The sequence below is a fragment of the Rhopalosiphum maidis genome, chromosome 2, assembly GCF_003676215.2.
Source record: "Rhopalosiphum maidis isolate BTI-1 chromosome 2, ASM367621v3, whole genome shotgun sequence".
Classification (NCBI taxonomy): domain Eukaryota; kingdom Metazoa; phylum Arthropoda; class Insecta; order Hemiptera; family Aphididae; genus Rhopalosiphum; species Rhopalosiphum maidis.
The window spans coordinates 13,132,063-13,154,592 of record NC_040878.1 but is presented as its reverse complement, the minus strand read 5'-3'; the positions used below and the strand labels follow the sequence as shown (position 1 = coordinate 13,154,592).

General features: G+C 25.0%; 1 protein-coding gene across 4 annotated transcripts in view; it reads left to right on the top strand.

Moving 5' to 3' along the window:
- The window catches only part of LOC113552971, a 107,530-nt gene that overhangs the window by 8,475 nt on the left and 76,525 nt on the right, over positions 1-22,530 (top strand). The gene's annotated exons all lie outside the window — the stretch shown is intronic.

The following is a 22,530-nucleotide window of genomic DNA, read 5'->3' as shown; positions in this document are numbered from 1 at the left end:
AAACTTACTACTTTTTAAGTAGTACTGTTTAATTATTAAACGGTCTATTGACACATATAGTTGGAATACCTTACAAAAGTAAGTTTAGGAACTTAGGCGTGACTATTAAAGAAGGTATAAATCCGGCTTTCGATTTTTTATTATATTTTACAAATAAAGTATACTATCTTATACCAGTGGTTTTCAAACTTTTATTACACATAGCACATCGTACACTTCAAAAAATGTTCACGGCACACTGACCTTTTTTTTAAATGAACAAAACTGTTTTGAATTAATTATAATTATATATATACATTTAATAAGAAATATTTGATTGATGAGCTAACACATATTTATAATTCTTGGACGAATAGTTGACATATACCCGCATTTTCTTATATCACTACTCAATGCAATCGGTAATTAATGGAAAAACTGCGGCACACTTAGTGGATACTCGCGGCACAACAGTTTGCCGTGGCACCCAGTTTGAAAACCACTGATCTATACTTATCTGAGATTTAAAATGTTATGGTAGGATGTTTTTGTAGTGTCCTTATTTGTGTATATTGACGGGAGAAGTCGGATTATCCATTGACAAGTCTCGAAGTAGTATACTTTTAAATACAAGAATTTTTTTAACTGACAATATTATTGCTTATAAATGACATATTTTCTACGTAAATTCTGTATTAAAACAAGTTTTATTCAAATTATTTTCATCAACGTTATTTGCTTTATGTAAATATATTTTGTTTAACAAAATTTGTTGAACATTTTTAGTACAAAACTTTAGCAATTACAAAATATGATGATCCAGTATTGAATAAATATATATTTATGATATTAATAAAAATGTTATTTTGTAAGTTACAATACTGATAAATAATAATTAAAATAGTTTATTAATATTTCCATTATATTTTATTTTTTAATCTAAACATTAATTTTGGAATTTATATTTTTCCCCAATAGTTTTTGTTCAAATCTTAAATAGTTTCTTAAATTTATTCTGAAAAATATCAAACGTACTTAGGCATTTAGGCGTCGTTTGGTCACATAAATTATTAATCAGAATTTTAAAATATATAATTTTTTAACTCTAAAAGTTATTCGTATTTAATAGAGCCAAAGTTCATAAATTTTTGTTTTTCGTATTATACATACAATGCATAATATATATTTATATTCAATTTAAAAAAACAATCTATATTCCTACTATGTTTCACAGAAGTCTCGAAATGTTAAAAGTTTTAAATTTGTAATAAATATTAGAATAGTTTTTTTCTGTGTTAAACCTAACCAATTGTCCGACTCGCAGATAATTCAGTTACGAACGAGATAAATTTGTTTCAAACTGGATGCAGTGAATCCAAAGGCGCATAAAAAGCAATGAGAAATTTAATATATCGGATGTTTACACACGGTGTATGCACTGACACACGAGTTATTTTTCACGAGACGTTTTTCGCGGTTTATTTCTAGCTGACGTTTAAATTTCCGTTTTGATTTTCTCGTTCGCTATTTATACATTTGTGAGATTACTTTACATAATAGCTAGTGGTTACTGGCTAGGAACTATGTATAGGCTTAACACGCAGCGTCGAGTTTTCGTGCTATATTGTTTTGGTTAATAATGAGAACTGTCGTAATAATATTATAATAGGAAGACGTCTCGGCATTCAAAATATTAAACATAGTTCGTGTCTGAATTGTTTAATATTCCATAGCCTTTGCACATTCAGAATGCTGTGTTATACGAATTAATATTTACGTTTTAATAAAACATAACATTTGCCACGCATCGATGATACGTGCAATCTTCAACATCGTTTACCTAATAGTGCTTATACCTATAATAAAATAATATATTTTTTTTCGTTCACTTAAATTAATAACATCGATTGTCTGTTGGTAGTTGACACAATTTTAAACTGCATATTATTATGTATTCCATTAAAACATGTCTCGTCAACGGAGAAAATATTAATTAGTATTGCCTTGTCAATTGTCAAGGAAATTACTTTGTTTGGAAAAACAGATATCGTAACGTTGAATTGTATTGTCTTTACTAAAACTTTTATGTTAATTATATATTTTAATTAAAATGTAGTCGTGTCATATTTTATACAAATTATTCAATTTATAGCAATCAGTTTTGAAGAGAACACAATAAATTAATATTGTTTGTTACCTACTTTTATATTTCGTTATATATGTATTTAACTTGTACCGTTATCATACAACTATTATATTATCACACTATTAAATATTTTAATACTATCTCTTAAATTGGATATATAATAAACTTTAAGAGTAAAATAAGCTTGATGGAACTTAATAACAAAAAGAAAAAAAAACTTATTAAGAGGACGCTACACCCGAATGTGTTGTCTCCGTCTAATATGACATAGCACATTTTCGTTTAGCAGAATCCATTTTATGTTGTTAAAGCTTTATTACTAGAATAAATTAACTTATTATCAAACTTAAAGGTAAGGATATTATCCGGGTCGTTAAATTTTCTATTATTGATATTATTATTTTCAAGTGTATTATAGCTATGTGTAAAATATTACAACATTAAATTTCTTATTATCCACTTTAAAATTATATAATTTAATAAAAACCTACGTGATGGGATAGATAATATTCTTACATATTAAATTGATAATAAATACATTTACTCTAATGTTAAAGCTAACAACATAAAATGGATTCTTCTGAACGCAAATGTGCTATATTGTATATGAATTTAAGACGGAGTGTTCTCTGAAGATTTCTATAAAGGCAACGTTATTATTTATAATTATAATTTTTTTTTTTTTACAAATGTTCACTGTGATTAAAATATACGAATGGTTTATCTATGCATTAATGATAATTATATTTTGGTCTATTTTAAGAAGTACTCGTATATAACATGTCTTTGTTTATATTAAATAATAACCTAAATGATGCAGTATAATTGTTGTGAATATATAATATCATATATTTTAAAACTATTTCTGTTTATGTGAAATGAATTGCTAGCTGAACAGGCGAACAGCATCTTCTTATTTGTTCTTAAATGTAAATAGTTGATGAGTAAATGATCTCATATTTATATCATAATACGTAAACAATTCGGATATATTGTATAATAAGCAATATCCATGCCTAAAGCTTCATGTTTATTTTAAAAATTTAATCAAATAATATTTTTGTTTTAGTATTTAAAGACATGTGTTAGTTTATTTTTAAACAACACTATGCACTCTATAGTTTTTAAAACTTTGAAATATAAATTAGTTTTTAATACAATAATGATTAAACAACGTCATACGTGTGCCTAATTGATTTAAACTTTCTTAAAAAAATGTTAGACATTTGTGTAATTGAATATATAATTATTGGAAATTGAAATATATTAATTAAACATATTTATTTATGGCAGACTCTCGACACATACCAGCTACAGTTCACCGCACATTCAAAGAAGCAATATTAATTTTTTATTTTTTTTAAATAATTATTCACATGGCTAAAATATAATATTATTGTGAGCCGTTTCTATGGGATTCAAATTACGGTTTCTTTCCTTTCTATTTTATAATTAGTCTTCGTCAATTTGCTCCTAAACCTCTTACTGTCTTACAACCCGCAGAAAAATCCCATCTCGTTTTTTTTTTTTTTTATGATCACATTATACAGTTAATAAAATCTTCTTTTTATAAACTCACCTAAACATTTTTTGTTATCGTAAACCACCTTCTCATGTTGACGATAATTATTTAAACACGCCCCGTCAAATGATCTAAATTCTTTTTGACTTTATTTATGGTCAATAACTTTTTCTTGGGTTATTTAAAATTCCATTTCTCATTATTCACCGTAAACGCATGGGTGGATTCGTTCCTCAATGTATCCCAATTTATTTGCCAGTTCTCCATTTTGAATTCCAAAATTACTAGTACTTTTTACGAGTAAGCTATGTCTTCCGAGTTCATTTTTCACTGAAGTTTATTATGGCGGCGTAATTGAGGCCCTATATGGTTTTTAGTCATATCCTTCTTCACGACTAATAATTTGTTTAATAGCTTCCTTAACTCGGTGCTTCTCATTTAGTTCATAAAATGCAATCTCGCCAGTTTTTATTTCACTATCATCCCATTACACTAAGATATTTTATTTATTTTTCTTCTAACTTATTTTATTATTAACTTGTTATGGGTTCAAAATCATACTATAATTCCAAGTTACTTGGAAAAATGCTCGTATATTTTAAATTATTATTACCGTTCTAAATATATTTAATAGTCTGATTGATTGACTTTTTTACGAGGATGAATCTACAGTTATTTTGCATATTAATTTTCCTTTTGATATACAAAAATAATATTCTTCACGCCATCTTTTGTGTATTTAATATTTTATACTTATTATATTGTATATGACATCCATCAACGTTTATCTTATGTATTATTACTTATGTGTTTTAAAAAAATCACATTCAGTACAAATATGTAAATGTGTTTATTCCAAACGACCGTTAAGAGTAAGTACCATTTTTATGACATGAAATTAAATGAACCGACAAATCGTACTGAAATACTAAAAGATATTTTATTGCCTTTGGATCAGGTTAAGTTATATAGAGTAAATGGAGTTATATTTTTGATTTTACGCACTGGTATTTCTGAATTTACTATCTGATCAAATTTCAAGATGTTTCACATTTGAGAAATCTTATATTTACAAACATATTTTAAATGTATTCTTATTAACTTGTACTAATCTCAATTGAACGATACATTTTATATTTATCTGGATATGTAAATATTTAAAAATCATTTAATGCGTGAATAAGTGCAAAAAAACTTAAGTAGTAATTATTTTATTAAATAATAGAAGTTGAGAGTAACTAATCATTTAGTAGACTACTGTAATTAATGTGTTAACTTTGAATTAAATGAATAAATGATAAATTATTGTTTGTTAATATTTATATAAATTAAAAAAAATTAAATAAAAACTGTTAAGTGTCTTTAAATAGCTAAAAAAAAAATTAAAATATTCTTCTATGTGCAGAAAATTATAATATAAGCATTTAATTATAATGTCAAGTATTTACAGTTTTTCGTTTCAGAAATACGTCAAAAACATAATGTCGTTTTTTCTTAGTTGTTTTTTTTTTTGTTTTTCCCAATTATTTTGAAAATACTGGGAATTTTCAATTTACCAGCATGATCCAATTAGCTATCAAAAACCACTCTTTAAGATCGAATTATTTTTCCACTATACTTTGTGTAAACAGACAGAAAAATACATACTTGTAAAATCAATACATTAACCGCACCACTCAAAATTTAAAATTTAAAAAAATAATAGGTAAAATTATTAAACTAATCAATTAATCAACATTTATCATGTATTATAATACATTTTTCAAATTTACTTCAAAATAATTTTTATTCCACACCACTTTTTGTTTTTTAAAAATAAATTTTTAACTGAATAGTTTATAAGCTTAAATGCTTAAAATATTTATAAGGTATTGTTATTTATAATAAGAAAATTATTATTATAACACTTTAGTAATAATTTGACACGTTTAATTACAAATCTAATTATGTTAAAATTTATAAGATTTTAAAATTACAAAAGTTTTTAATCTATATAACGATTTGCACAATCTCCTGAATGTTATACTACACACAATGCAAGTAATTTTAAATCGTGTCTTCGTGTAGAACAGTGTATAGAATACATATTATGGTATATTTTAATAAGCTTATTGAATTAATTTAACGTCAATCAAATAATTATATTATATAAAATATATAATATGTGACATTTAATTTATTTTTTAAAGTTTTATATCATTGTGTCATAATACTATACACGTTTTTAATTCAAAAATATATAATGAAAGAGTGTTAATTTAATTATTTGTAATTAATTATCTACCTATATTTTTTTTTTTTACTTTTTTCAAACATTAAATTTAACAAAAACATATTTTATCGTACTTGTTAAGTTTTAAAAACAGATTTTCATCCATTGGTTATTCATCATAAAATGGTCACATGAAAATGAACTGTATTATATTATTTGAATGATGAATATTTTATTCATTAGTTTAGTATGCAGAGGGCTAAATTAATAATAACATATATAATATTATACTTCAATAACTATTACAGATTGTACAATTTACGTTAAAAATGTTTGAAATATCGAGATAATTTTTAATTTATTTGCATTATTAAGTATATTTGAAATATGAAAATTTAATATAATTCTGTATCGTTGCCATATAAAATTAAACACTAAATCCACAACACTTCAAATAAACACAAAGATTTTGAAACTATTTTATTATTATTTTATAATATTATCAGGAAAAATGATTTTGGGATATTTTTCACTTCAATCTACGGACATTTTTGTTATACTAATCAAAAATATAATATTGTGTTGTATTGCATATTTGTACAATATCATATGGATTAAGTGATTGAGAAATGGTATTAGACCGTTTTATACACTCTAATCTTGAATTGAGATAAATAATTGTATATTTTTTATAAGTAATTGGCTTGAACATTATTCATTTTTGTTCAAAAATTAAAAATATGCGGTAATTTAAATAGATGTTAATTAACACTTCACAGGAAAAATTAAATTGAAATGTACAATATTCTATCAAACTAATTTTCTCTGAAATACTAAAATCATCGCTACAAATAAATGGTCTTCGTCTATTTATTTTATAGCTTTGTCATAAATATATATAATAATATACACGTGTATACAGTTTGAAAAAGCATCTAATTGATTAAAATATCTAATATTAGTAATACTGTATTAACAGCCAAATAAGCTATATTTCTATTTATAATCGATGACATCTTTGTGTTACTTTATTGAAAATGCACGGATACTAGAATATTAAATCCACCATAGTTCAAATTACTATACAACACATTATTTAGGTCAATAATTTTAGAATATGGTTCGATTATATGGTGTCCATACACTAAATTGGGCATTGACAGTATCAAACGTGTCTGGAATCGTTTCTTGAAATTTATACCTTATAAATTGAGTAAACGCATAGAAAACTATAATTACAATTCAATCTGAGCAAATTTAAATCTTCAAACCCTTTAATTACGTCACGAACTATCAAACATAACTTGTATACGTAAATTAATTAATGGATATACGTATCAATTCGCCGTCTTACTTAAATTCCATCCCTTTTATTGTTCCTTCTTAGAATAGCCGTTCAGTTTCTCTTTTTTATATACCATTTTACTGCATAAACTATTTCACTAAAACCCCCTTCCCAAGAGCGTTGTCTCTTTGCAACAAGAAAACCAACGTCGATTTTTTTTCTAGCCTTTATTGATAATTTTAAATTCACATTGTCTAAATCGATAGAATTATTTTTTTAAGCTGTTATTTCTTGTTAATTACATATCTAATTTTTTAAATGCATATATGATATAAATATATATATATAAAATCATATTTTATATTTATTTATCGTTATGTTCCTATATAATATAACTTTACTAATCCGTACCACTGGGACTTGGCCCGTTTTTGTTCGTGTATATTTATTAGAATAAAATATTATTGTTATTATTATCTAGAGAGTGATTAATAGACTAAAAGCCCATAACTAAACTAATATAATTCGAGAACCCTTAAAAAAAATACATGACATTTGTTCAGAATATTATCATTTTTATGGATTATATTTTAATATTAAATAAAAATAGTTTACTGATTAAATAAATATATATTTGTTATCTCCATGGAATATACGAAATAATTGCATCATTTTTAGAACCATTTATTTTCCTACTTTATATAAGCCATCTCTGAATATATAGGTAAAATAAATAATATTATTTATGTATCGTTATGAAATATTTTGCTTTGAGTTGAGTTACTATTTTCAATTGTGTATAGAACAATGTGGAACTATTTAATACTGTATTGGCTGAAGTAATCAAAACTAAACACAACCACTAATTTCCCGTCTAAATGATTAAATGGTTAAATTCTTGTTGACAATGTTGTCTATTAACAAATAATACAATTTTAGATACATAAAGTCATATATTTAATTCAAAATGTTCCTTTAGCGTTTAGCGGTGTTATATTTGGAATAAGATAATTAAAAAAAAAAAAAAAAAATTGAAAAATAGACATTCTGTACACGTTCCTATTATTATTTTTTTCAAATTATTACGATATACTTGAGTGAACATTAATGCATCCGAGTGAACATTTTGAGAAAATCTCATTTGATTCAATCAAACATATCGTTTTCACTTTCAATTAAACCAAATTATTGTGAGTAAAATTTAATACAATATAATACCTATTATTAGCAAACAATATGTACAATGATATAATGAGATGAAATATAATAATATTATTTACTGTTGTTATTGTAGTTTTTTATAAAAGTCTTAGAACTTTAACTTTAAATCATTAACATACAAACAAAAATAGTATCAAGACCAATATTCCATTAATAAATATACGTATTATCATATTTTATGATAATTCGATTTGAATAAGTTATTTATAAGTAATAAACATTTCATATCATTTATATCTTTGTCAAAAGTGTTTAAATTATCGACCATTTTGATTTTTCAATGAATCTGTAAGTAGTATCATAATTTTAGGTATCTACATTGTACTCCATGAACGCCGTCAAAATCCACTTAGAATTTTTTCAGTAACAGTTTACAATCTTTACTCGCATTATAAAACTGATTGATTTTAATCACATCTTTCACTTCAATGTAGGCATTTAACCTAGGTAAAATACATATACCAGATCGATATAACTACACCATAACAGTCAAAAGTTTACATACTGAAATTCCAACAACCGTATAAATTATTTTCCTTCGATGTTCTACGAATTCCATGTATCCAACAATATGTATAAAACTCGTTTGTGGAACGTATAAATAATAATTTTCATATAAATTACATGTAATAAAGTCACTAATATGCCATCTAATAGTAGTGTTGTATACATTTTCATTCGATATATCACGGGTATTGCGATATATTTAATTTATCATTAAATGTTTTCAAAACAAGAGTAATTGTAATTATTATTAGCTAAAAGCAGAGCAGTCCACGCAGAATGTATATTCAAAATATTATAATATTGTATTCAAGCGTGTTTGAAGGTTCCAATGAAAACTTTTCCGGGTCCGTTTTCACAAGGGATAGGTTCTTGCCGATAGAACGATTTTATGGACTTGGAAACGCGCACTTGAAGCGGATGCCGGACGTGCCGTATCTTTTATACCCGGACCAATCATAACTTGCACGACCGGTGTCGGTACCACGCGTAGTAGTAGTATATAGTGGTAGTAGTTGTCTATGTAATAGGCTGTTTTTTTCTTTCTCCGAAGGTGTTCGGAGTATAAACATTGCCGGAACGCGGAGTGTTGAAAAATCAATTTACTCGGATAAAAGAAGGTGGACACGAGGCGAACATAAATTATATATATATATATAAAAAATGATAAATAAATATAAAAAAGGCAACGGTAGTAGATTTTTTTTTTATTGTCAGCTTATCCGCAGCTGTCGAAAACCGTCAGTCTCGCCGGTGTACATGTAGTCCGATAGCCCTCCATAAGTAATGTATAATATACTGTACATTATATACCTTATAGTTCTATTTTTCTCAGAATTTTATCAATTAATGTGTCGGTCCGTCTTAGTTTGATAGACAGAGACTCTAGAGAGTGTGATCGGGCGTATATGAGAATATAGATGAAATATTACACCCGAGAGAAAAGACGCAGGGCGAATAATATTATGTTTAGATAAAATTGACTATAAAGGTGTTTAATAAAAACACCTAACTACAAAATAACAAGAATGTGCGCAATTATCTGGGTAATGAAGATTATTATTGTATCGGTATTATAATAATACAGTGAAACCCATATCTAACAAACTTGAAGGATATTTGAAAAAAAAAATTCGTTTAACAGAAATTTCGTTAAAAACAAAACATGTTTTTTTTTTTTTACTTCATTAACTAATTTTGTAGTGTACGTATAATATTGATAAATAAATTAAAATATAAAAAATACAGTCAAATTTTAATGTAAAGTACGTAAGTTATAAATTGTTTTTATTCCTTATCACCAAAAACTGTCTGATATCCTGTTAAACAACTTTTCTATAATTTTTACTAAAAATTCTCGCACTTCTTTAGATAAATCTGATCGAAAAGTGTGTAAATAATATGTAAGAATACAATGATTTTTCAATTTTTTGTAGAAAAATAACACAAAATAAATTGGTTGACTATAGAAACATTTTTAAATAAAAATATTATGGCTCGATCAAATATTTTGATAGATAAATAGATTTGTTAACTAGAGATTTAGTTAAAAACTAAGTACATATTATTTTGTATAAAGTCATAGTTAATTCTAATTCTTATTAGTTGATATTGTTTAAACTTAATAAAACACGATAAATGAATATTAAGCTTTTCATATGTAAATATGTTTCAAAAAATATTTGTGAATAATGAGTAATGGTTACAAGCTTTTAAGTAAAATGTATTGAACGTATATTATTTTTATTTTATATTTATGATAAGTATTGAAAGCAGAAAAAACGACTATTAAATTATCATATTATAGTGTATGTGTATAACTACCATTTTTCAAACACTGAAAGTTTGGTCAGCCCTGAATTTAGAATTTTAGTTGTTATAAATAAGTTCTCTAGTGCGCTTTTATGAACCTTTAATCTTTATCTATGGCACAATGTTGATAAGATTATTCAAAAATTGGAAAATTATATGACTTTATATTGTGTATAAGTATATAATATTACACTATATTATACATAATAAATTGTATTATTATAGTTCACTAATTGTCTTAAATTAGTATCAATATCGCATCAACAAATTATACTGTGTTGGTATATAATGATTTATAATTAATAATTACATAACTACATAATTTGTCTAATATAGGTATATAATGAAAGCCTTAAACAAGTTTCATATTGAATATTATATAATGCTGTTTTTACTTAATTATAACACACATTGTAATATAATATTATATTATGTATGTAACAACATATAATTTATTAATATATACTACGTAATTTATCTCTTTAACTTATATACAAACTGAAAGCATTAAGAAAATTTCAAATATTGAATAGTATGAAGTTTTTACTTTATTGTAAAATTATATACCTTCAAGTAAATATAAAAATGTATTACATTTTTAAAAGATAATTCATTAGAAAATATTACCCATGTTATTCGGTTAATATTAAAATAAAATAATGATATTTTTCTTTTACTTGTATGGATGGGGGATTCTCCAAATGGATCTGAAATATAAACTTTTTTTGTTGTATAAAAGCAGCTCTTATTGAAACTGTTTGTAAAATTAGTATTCAACATTTTAATATTTTCTATTTGATAACTATCACTACACCTCATCAAATCTGTCAACATTTGAAATAATGTCTACGTTTTTAAAAGAAAATTTTTATCAGGCGAAATATTTAATACATACTTTTTAAACATTAAATTAAATATTAAATTAAAATATTTTAATAATTTTTCATCACATAATTGATTTTTCAAGATTGTAAATATTATATTTATAAAACTAAATAATAAATTATGCTTAATATTTTATTTTATTTATGTATATTACAGGTCACACGCAATAGCATAATATATTTTTACCAACCCAAAACTAAATTATAATACAATATAAAATATTTAATTGTATACAATTTTGTAACATTATCTATCGAATTTATTTTTTTTTTTTTGTGTAATTTGTATTATGTTATATATTTAATTTTTGAGTACATTTAATTTAATTTATGTTAGAACTAAAAAAAAAAAAAAGATTCAGACAAAATATACTATGTATTAGTTTTATTTGATGTATATTTGGTACTGGTCTGATACTATTTTTCATCACATTTTTTGGGATAGCAGAAAGCTCTGAAAGTTTCATAAATCGTATTGCCCATCAAACCATTAGAGATTGAACCTAAGTGCTACTGTGTATATAATTTTAGAACATGTTAAAAATTGGCATACGACATTTTTTTTAATGTTCCATTCACGGTAAAAAGTGTACTTTACTTTTTCCATACAAATTATGGCAATATTATCAGTAAACATTTTTAGTATTACTTTAATAGCATTTAGTTCATCTGGTCTATCTCGGTTATTATAAAAAATGTATCTTTTATTCAATCTATAGTATTATATTGCTAGTATGCGTCACTGTTTTCTGTATTATATAAAAAAAAATATTAATTTCTCGAGGATATTAATATTATTTTTGGTAGTTTTAATAGGATTTTTAATTTAGATATGAACTTATTTAAATTGAAAACGCATAGTTAATTTTTTCTATCTTTATTTTAGGTGTATATAAATACACCTGTCCCTGTGGAAACCCGTCGAAAACTATGGAATGTACTAGTCTAATTTTTTAACATACAACCACTTTTATTTTTAAATGTTAAAATTTCAATTTCATACAAACGTATTGATGAAAATATTTTTTTTTTGTAAAAAAAGACGGTTTTAAAACTAATTGTATTTTACTAAAAACAAAAAACAAAAACAAAAAAAAAACAGTAAAGACAATGCCATATTGTATTAAAAGAATTGAAAGAGTACAAGGTCCCTAGTATACAATGTAATTTAAAATATGATATATTATTATATTGTATAACATATGATACACATTTGTTTCATGAACATTTGATAAAAAGTTACTTGTATTCCATTTTTGTGGATAGAGATTAACCGAGTTTAAAGATAAAAAAATAGGTTAAACAATTTGCTATAAGTGCAAAAAACATACACTTAAAACTAAACTCCAATAAAATATCCAACAGACATCATTATAATTATTTGGTTTAGAAATGTGTACTGTTAACACATTTTAATAACTAAAATAAATGCAAATAATGTTAAGCCGATGTTCCAGGTGTTGTTGCTTACTCTAAATATGGAAAATCATTGAAAAAAAATATTGAAAAAAATATGTAACACAGTTAATTTATATAGGCATTTAGAGTTTTAATTGATTATTAGGATACATTTTTATGAATACAAAGCACCGTAAAACGTGACAAAGCTATGGCTGCTTATAATAGAACGATTTAAAAGGTTCACGCTAGCACAATTTGATCGAAATAAATAGTAAAACTGTAGTATGGTGTATAGAAAATGTAACTTCTTAATGTTAAAGAGTTTCTGGAACTAACAAGACAGGTTGACACACAAATCTGGTATAGTCAATCAACTCTTTTTTAACAGATTATTGTGTTGTATAAAAGACGCTCGCAATCTCTTGTAACTAATTAAACTATTTATGAGATCATACTTATCATATGCACATGTATTACGTATAGGTAGAATACTTACCTACTGACAAAACTTAATACTTTATATTAAGCTCCATAATGATATACATTTTTGTTAGCGTTACTATTATTATAATTAATACGTTTAAAATACTTTTGTAAATCGACTAATAATATTATAAAATTATCCGATGTATTAATAATAAATTACACCGACGAATTTGAATAAAAACAAATGGTAAGTAATTTATTTGATTACTCTTTTTAAAGATACACAATTATTGTATTAAATATAAAAACAAAATACAAATGCTGATTTAAACATTAAATAATAATTAAGTTATACTATTATACTGTAAAATGCATTTTAGACACTTAGTGATTTACAATCGATTTATAATTTATAATATTAACTTAATGTTACTACTCTGGTTAATTACTTGAAAACGATATAATATTAATAGAGAGGGTTGAAGATAAAATAAATAAAGTGTCTTAATATAATGATGCCACACCAACTTGTATTTTCTTCGTCTTAAAAACGTAAAACATATACAATTTAAGGTTAACAGAACCGATTTTGTGTATTCCATTTGAAAATGAATTGACTTATTACCAAACTTAAAATTAAGAACTTTACCTCTATTTTGAATAGAAAAATAAATTCAATGCAATAAAAAATAAAGTTATTTTTTTAAAACATATTATTATAACCACCGTTGTATAATAAGTTATGTAAAATAGAATACGAAAAGCTAGGACTCATAATAACGAAACTTAAAAATATATATTTTGAATATTTTATGGTTAATTGTTTACCTTATACTAATTGTTAAGCAAATTATGAGTATGTGTAATGTGTATAACATTAAAATTCTCATAATTTACATGCAATTTAAAATATCGTAAAAACCAACATTCTTATTTTTAAGTTTGATCGTTGGTAAAATAACTTTAATACTAGAGTTAGCAACACAAAATTGGTTTTGCTTAATTTAAATTTGATATGTGTTTCATGTATAAAACGAATAAAATACATGCACGTTTTCTTTGAAAAAGCAATATTTTATATTATAATTTATTATTGGTGACCTGCAATTTGAACAAAAATTGTTATTGAAGTAACTGAACATAAATCATTAAAAACGTCACTGAGAAATAAAATCTTTGCTATTATAAGTATTCAATTACGGTGGGAAATATTTTAAAAAAATAGTCGTTTTATTAGGACCATAAATGAATGTTAAAAAAAAAACTGCTGGCAATGTTTCGACCATTATCTGTGGAGACATCATTAAAGAACAAAATTAGAGGACACGCATTTTCTTGTTTTCTTGAACAAACAGAATAGAGGCAAAAAGTGTTGAGGTTTTGTAAATTCTACTTCGTCGATTTCAATTCAAATAATTAAAAGAAAAAAGTAAAGAATTTATTTTTCACTATGTTTAATAGTTTGATCTTTTTGAAAATTATAGCTGAATATATTAATTTTATTTTATTTATTACGGTTTTATAAATATATTTTCTATAATTCTATAAGTATTTAAGTTGTTGTTTTCAGGCAACTGAAAAACCTAAGATAACAAATTTATAAAGTTAATTTAATAAAATATTTTAAATAATGCTTTATTAATATATATTAAATACTTACATTGCTATATAAATTTTAAAATTTAATTTTGAAGTGGGTGGAAAATATTTAATATTTTAGACGTAAAATTACGTGAAAAGACAAGAGCATGAAACAATATTTATATTATGTTTGGTCAATTATAATATTTTTAGATGAGATAGGTGCATGATAACTGGGTTACAATAATAGAGGTGATAATGTAACTAAAAGTATAACAATACAATTTTAAATTTTAAATTCTAAAATTATCAATTATTGGTGTTATGTTTTCCTTAAGGCTTTAACTGCTCTACTCAAGTACAAAAATCTACAAATTACCTTTTTAAAATAGACATTTATCATCCACTACTCGAAATCAGTAAGTTCTATTAACTCGATTTATTATCAAAATTATGTTCATAAAATTGATTTAAAATCATTTTTTGACTATAAAAATTTGAATTTAAATTAAATGTGTCAATTATTAGCAACGGTTAATTAGATTGAACTTTTCAAAAGTTAAATAATTTTATAAAATATAAAACTATATAATTCATTTAACTGTCTGAAAAACTTTGTTATACTAATTTAAATATCTATCATAAGATTTAAAAAAAAACTGTTCGTGAAAATAAAAAAAATAATTGTATAAATCAACTGAAACAAATTTTGCTTATAATAATTTGCAGTACTTTGCTCCTAAAATATGTAATTAAACTTTTTAAATATTGATATAATAAACATTAGTTAAACATTTTATAGTTTTTAATTTAAAGTCCTAGTTTTTTTTGGAAATACGTACGAAATAAAAAATAATTTAATTCCATTTGTATGGCGACGAGCAATGATAAAAATAACTCAGATAACAATTAAAAATATATCGTATGATGTTTAAAAAATGTGTGTCTTCTATGTATAAAGTGCGTTTTACAGTGTTGATGAATTAAAATTCATTAAATAAATTTTTCAACTACCTCTTACTATTAGAATATTCACTGTCCGTTTGAGCCTGGGTTATGCTATTCCCGTTTTCAAGTCTAAAAACAAAATTCCTCTTGTCATTGACTGTCTATAGTTAAAATTAGTATTCAATTTAAATTGATGAAAAAATTAATTCTATTTATTTTTTTATTAACATTTAATTGAATTCTCAATTTAATCAACAGGGTTTCTAGGCGTCATAATCTACCTCGACTTGTTGATATTTTACACTGACTTTGTGGTACATATAAAATACGAACGTAAGATTGATGCAATATAATAATATATTGATATAGATAAATTGTTTTGCACAGTTGATTTCGGATCATTATTGAACCTACTAAAAAAAAAAATGGAAATGTCTGATTCTCTTTTGTCGTTGTTTAGTTCTTATCTAATATGAAGAAGTCAACAAGTAAAAATAAAAAAAGCCCATTTCAGTGCCATTCAAAGTCATGCTTGTGGGAGCACTGTGGTCATATTTTTCTACTATTAGTTTTACTTTTGTTTACGGCTTGGATAAAGTTTCTTTTTTTAATGCATAATATTTATTATCCACAGACGATCTTTAAATACAATATACCTAACTCGATAAACTGTCATAAAGATTTCTTCAAATTACATTAATAATTTCTATTTTATTGTGTAACACTAATTTGTTTGAAATTAATTTTGATTAATTTAGCTAAATATAATTCACACACTAATAAAATTCAACTACACCAAATTGTACATTTAATAATATTTCATTGAATGCTGTTTCCTCAATATAACTTAAGACGTTGGTATTGTATTACTATACGTATAATAATATTTTGTTTAACGACCATATGGATTTGATATATAAAAAATATAGTAAAAGATTAGAATTTATAAAGCGCAATAATCGAAAATGTACAAACCATATTACATTTAATATTATACTACATTATATGTACTACAATACTTTATTGGTTTTTATTTTACTTTATATTAGAGTATACGTAGTATAGCAGCGTAATTTGGAATTATTTTACCGATTATTGGATAAACAAAATTTAAAATATTAGTTAGAAACAATTTCTAAGATTTTGGCTTAAAAAAAAATTCGTCAAAATCTTATATGAACTCAAATGTTATCAAAACGGCTTCAGTAATCTGAATACTCACGGTTATTTAATAATATAATAACGTTTGATGTAGATTATCTAGAAATATTGGTTCTATTAGAAATCAATCTATATTTCATATAAATTATTACCGTCAATTTATAGCCACAATACGCCGGATTAATCGACTACAGTAATTGTCTTCTTGTAATTGTATGAAACATGATTTTAATTTTAATAATGATTGATAATTACTATTTACAAGAATTAATTTAGAGATTTATCTAAATTAATGTAACTTATATAAATATATGCTATAATATGTATGATTTACCCTTAATCTAATATCACAATATTGACATATTTTAAAATATATGCTTCTTTGTTTTTACATTGATTTTGTTGATGTATTATGTTTACAACATTATTAAGTTACTTATTGCTTATATCCACTGCATAATTAATTAACACTGTACTGCGGCTCCTGAGGGCATTATGAATAAATAATAATACATAAATAAATACATAGTACAATTTTGAATTTAAAATATAACATTTGTTGTCATACACTACAATATATTATTACTTTTTTTTCAGATAAGTTATATGAATCTTAGAAAAGTATTATTTTTAGATTTCTTTTTCTAAAACTATTTTGCTGGTCAATCGTAGATTTGTTTGTTTAGAACACGTTATACTTACCACGGGACCTGTTAAAGTTTACTAAAAGAATAATTAATGTTTTCAATTTAAAATACTATACTAATTGTTAAGTAGCAATGCTTTTTAACCATTTAAATTTCTTTTTTTTTATCATTTTTGAGACTGAAACCATTAATCAACTGTTATTATTATTATCATTTTTACATAACTAGTTTTAAAAGTTATGTTCGATTAAAATGTATGTTCATTATTCAGTGAAATAATATGTTGTTTGGCGTAGTGTATAGGTGATACACAATATATACATACATTGTATATTAAATGGAATGTACCTCCATCACGACACTGTGACAGGCAATAGCAATAGCCGACGCCCGACAATTATTTATAGCGTTATTCGTGAGGACCGACGTTCAATCGCGTTTGATTAGTCATTACTATCTCCCATTTTAATTATTTATAATAAAACCATTGGTACGTAGTATGAATATATTATATGTATTGAATTTGACCAAATCAAAAAAATAAAAAATAAAAACCTAATAATATACACATGTACATATTGGTGAGTCGCCAATATTTTTTAGCGTAAATTAATATATTTATTATATTAATATTTATATAATCAATTAGGCTACACAGTATAATATAATATAAGAACCCAATAGCAACCCTAAGTCGATACTAACAATACTCTTCAACGTATAAGTTTATAATAGTTACAACGAACTGCCAAAATGTCCGGACACGGTTGACGTTGATTTATTTATATTATATTATTATAATAAAACCATTATCAAGACAATGTAAACGACATAAGCAACACGCATCAAAGATAAAATGCGAACCTTAAAACGTTTTAAGTCTTAATTCTCGATCGTAATAATAATTCCATGCTTTTCAATAATATTATTGTAGACCATTTTCGTGGAATTCGTATTCAAATAATATGCAAACCAAAAGGAATAACTGAATAAATTTATCATTTATGACTATATAATATAGTGAACTTATCGGTTTTGTGTACACGCACGATATCATATTATAAAACGTCACAATCCGTGAAAATCAGAACCACGACAGGCTAATAAAACATTTTTTTTCGACTATTTCATTTATTAAATCTACAATAATTTGCCACTACGATTTTACTTCAGCTAATAAATTAGCAGTAAATCGCTAATGACTAATATTTATTTATCATCGCGATTCTATAAACTATTGGTGCAAATATTCAATTTGAAAAAAAAAAAACCAGTGTTTGTTGCGTACACCGACAAAATCATACAATTTTCCAAATAATTGTCACAATACGTGTTTGCGCTTGTTATATAATACGCACATAAAGTCTTTTCGTTTCGTCACGTGTTTGGATTTTCTTCACAAGCACCACGTGATGTTATATGTATACTTATATATATATATTATATTATTATTATATACATGTATACAAATTTAAGCCTACGCGAAACGCACGGCTTACGGCCGTACGACGCACTTGTTATTTCGGTTTTTGTTTTATCAAGGACATCCCATTAGGATTGAAAAGTTACTCTTGCGCCATTCATACAGCCACAGAGTCATTTTCAAGTCTTTCACCCTTCGGTTTTTTTTTTTTTTTATTTCCGCATCGTGTACCTTTACATACGTAGTGTTCTCGCCATTGTATTATTTATCGTTACTATTACTATTATTATTACTATTGTCATCATCAGCATTATTATACACTGGGTGTACGTCATGCGTCGTCGTCTATACCGACGTAATATATAAAACCGTACATTGTAGTACACCTTATAACTTATACTGAGTGATTCACTAATCGTACAACACTCATTATTTCAAAATTATTTAACTTTTCGAAAAAAAAAAATGTTTACATAATTTCCATTCGGAATAAATAGTACACCAACATTGTGCGATGTACCTACTTCCCCACTCCGCTATCACATATCTGCTCAGCTAAACTTTAAATACTTATATAACTCATAAACTACTAGTCCTAGTTTCGATTTGTATGAATGTAAATACTCCGAAAAGTATTATTTATTAGAGTATATATGAAATAAAAAACGTATATTTTCTTTCAAAAAAAATAAAAGATTTAAGATAATACAACGATTAAAAGTATAGATATTTTAAAACGTTTTTTTCTCGACTGGAAATTATGTAAGCAAATATTTTGAAAAACAGTAGATTTTTAAATAATGAGTGTAGTTCGATAAAAGAATCATCCTGTATATTATATTATAATATGTAGTATGAGAGTAATTATAATGTTAATTTCTTTCGTGCAATAATTTGTGTACAAGACATGCACGTGCATAATGACTTCAAACGTTCGTATTGTTATTATTATTATTATTATTATTATTGTAAACATCGTCACTGAGTAAATGAAAACGTGGACGGCTTGTAGTGTTGAAAATTATATTGCGTACTTGCAACATATACGAACATGATGGGACGGACATTACGAGTTCCTAAGTACACAAACTTGTGTCAAAAACGTTTACCTACGAAATTATATTTTGCGGCTCAGAATTTGACGAGCGTGTAATCCTAGATAGGATGGTAAAAAAAATAAAGTGTACAAATAATAAATAGTTAAAGTAAAAAAAAATATTTCGGTAAAAGACGAAAAACACCGATTGATGCTTTTGTTGTTGCTACCGTTATCGAATGCACCTACAACACGTAGGCGGTACACATCAGAAACCATCGGATTATTATATTATATTAATATAATTGCGTAATATTTAATATGATTAGATGATCGTTATTATTTCGAAATATTAAAATACAAAACATAAAAAGAACATTTACACGGTACGGAAAATGTAGGTATACGAGTAGTAATTTCCGAGTTGTTTTTATACTATACATGGGTTTGAGACTAAACGCCTAACTACAGAGTTCTAGTACAATAAATATATATAACCGACGATAAACGTATATATATATATATATATATATATGTGTGTGTGTGTGTGTGTGTTTTGTTTCTATAATAATCAAAGCTTTTCCAGTACCTATAGTTTTTATTATTGTATCATCCCGTTGCGAGGAACTACGGCGTCGTCGTAGGAACTTAACAGTGCGTTGTATTGGCAATGGTACAAAAGTGGCGTAGTAAATAGTATCCGAAGAGGTGTTCTTTCTCTTTTTTTCGTATTGAATAATATTTTAAAAAATGTTTATCGTCTGGCGGTATAAATAATACAAGTATTTGTAGTCACGTATTATACGCGATAAGGGTGTATTATAATCGATATTTCGAATTTTTCCTTATTCTCTTTAGTCGGAGAGAATCTATAAAAATCCGCGTAGTATTTATTACACAATGCACCATATTATATTTATAATAATATCATATTCTTTATTTCCCATACGATTTTTATTATATTTCTTCGTCTGTTCTATTGAATCTTATATGTACCTTTATCCAACGTTACGCATGTGCTTTCATTGTTAGCAGATTTCACGTGTCCATAAAACGATTATGAATATATAATATATTATACACTATTTTACTCGACGCTATTATATTATAAATTCATACATAAATCCCTAAATATTGGTTCCATCATGTGTGTACACACCAGTGGACACGTATACATTATTGTCCCACTGCAGGCATTGGTATAATATTACATTAATAATTTCAATTGATCAAGACTTGAATTTGGATGGAGTAGAGATTTGGATAATAAACCCAAAATATACTTTTTTCAATTGTTTGTCAGTTACAGCTACCCTAGAAAGATGGAAAAAAATATACGATTAATCTTCTCCCCCTTAAGTTCGTTTTTAATGATTTAATACAGCCTTAAACCTGCAGATCTTAATATTTTTGATTTAAAATATTTTTAAAGTATTCTTTGTTTCGCAAATTAATAATATTTGCTAGTAATATACCATTAATGACCTTAATATATGTAAATGTTGTACAAGAAATACAATTATTTGGAAAAAAATGAATTGTGTAAAAATCCTAAAAACATATTTTTGTTTCAGTATTTAAATGTAATTTTATCGTATAAAACATATGTATATATTTAAAAGGAAAAATCTAGCTTTAAAATCATAAAATGAATACCTTAAGTTAAATATTTATTCACACTGTAAAAACAATAATAAAGAGTCATTTTAGACATGTTATGTTATTATTTTCATCGGTTGACATCAACGGAAGTATAACAGTAGTTGGGAATAATGTTATTGTGATATGTAGATTGTAGATAGGTAAACATATCTGATGATAAAATAATACTGTGTATAAACTATTAGTTAATTCAATGGTTTCAATAAATACGGCAGTCCTGCAATAATAAATAATATAAACCGCATTAGTTGGATATTGTATTGAACTAGTTTACTAACGTAACGTTCAAGCCCATATGGGAATATCATATTAAACGTGTCTATCTGATTGTAAATTATTTCCTAAACCACAACATAATTATTATGTTTTAGCAAAATAGTACCCAAATTTCAAAACACGTTATTAATGATTATAATATTAAATTTTAATCACAAACTAATTAATAAGTTACCATTATCAAATTAATAGGTAATATTTTATAGACTTAGATAAATTATAAATAAAAAAGTATCAACAATATATTATTATGTATTATAATACATTATATACATATATTTAGCATACATAAGTATATGTGCACATTTTATATTCATCGTGAGTAGTTTATATATAATTAATTTGTGAATTTGTGATGGAGTTATAACTTAATATAGTGCACATATCATGTGTTTTATTTCGAG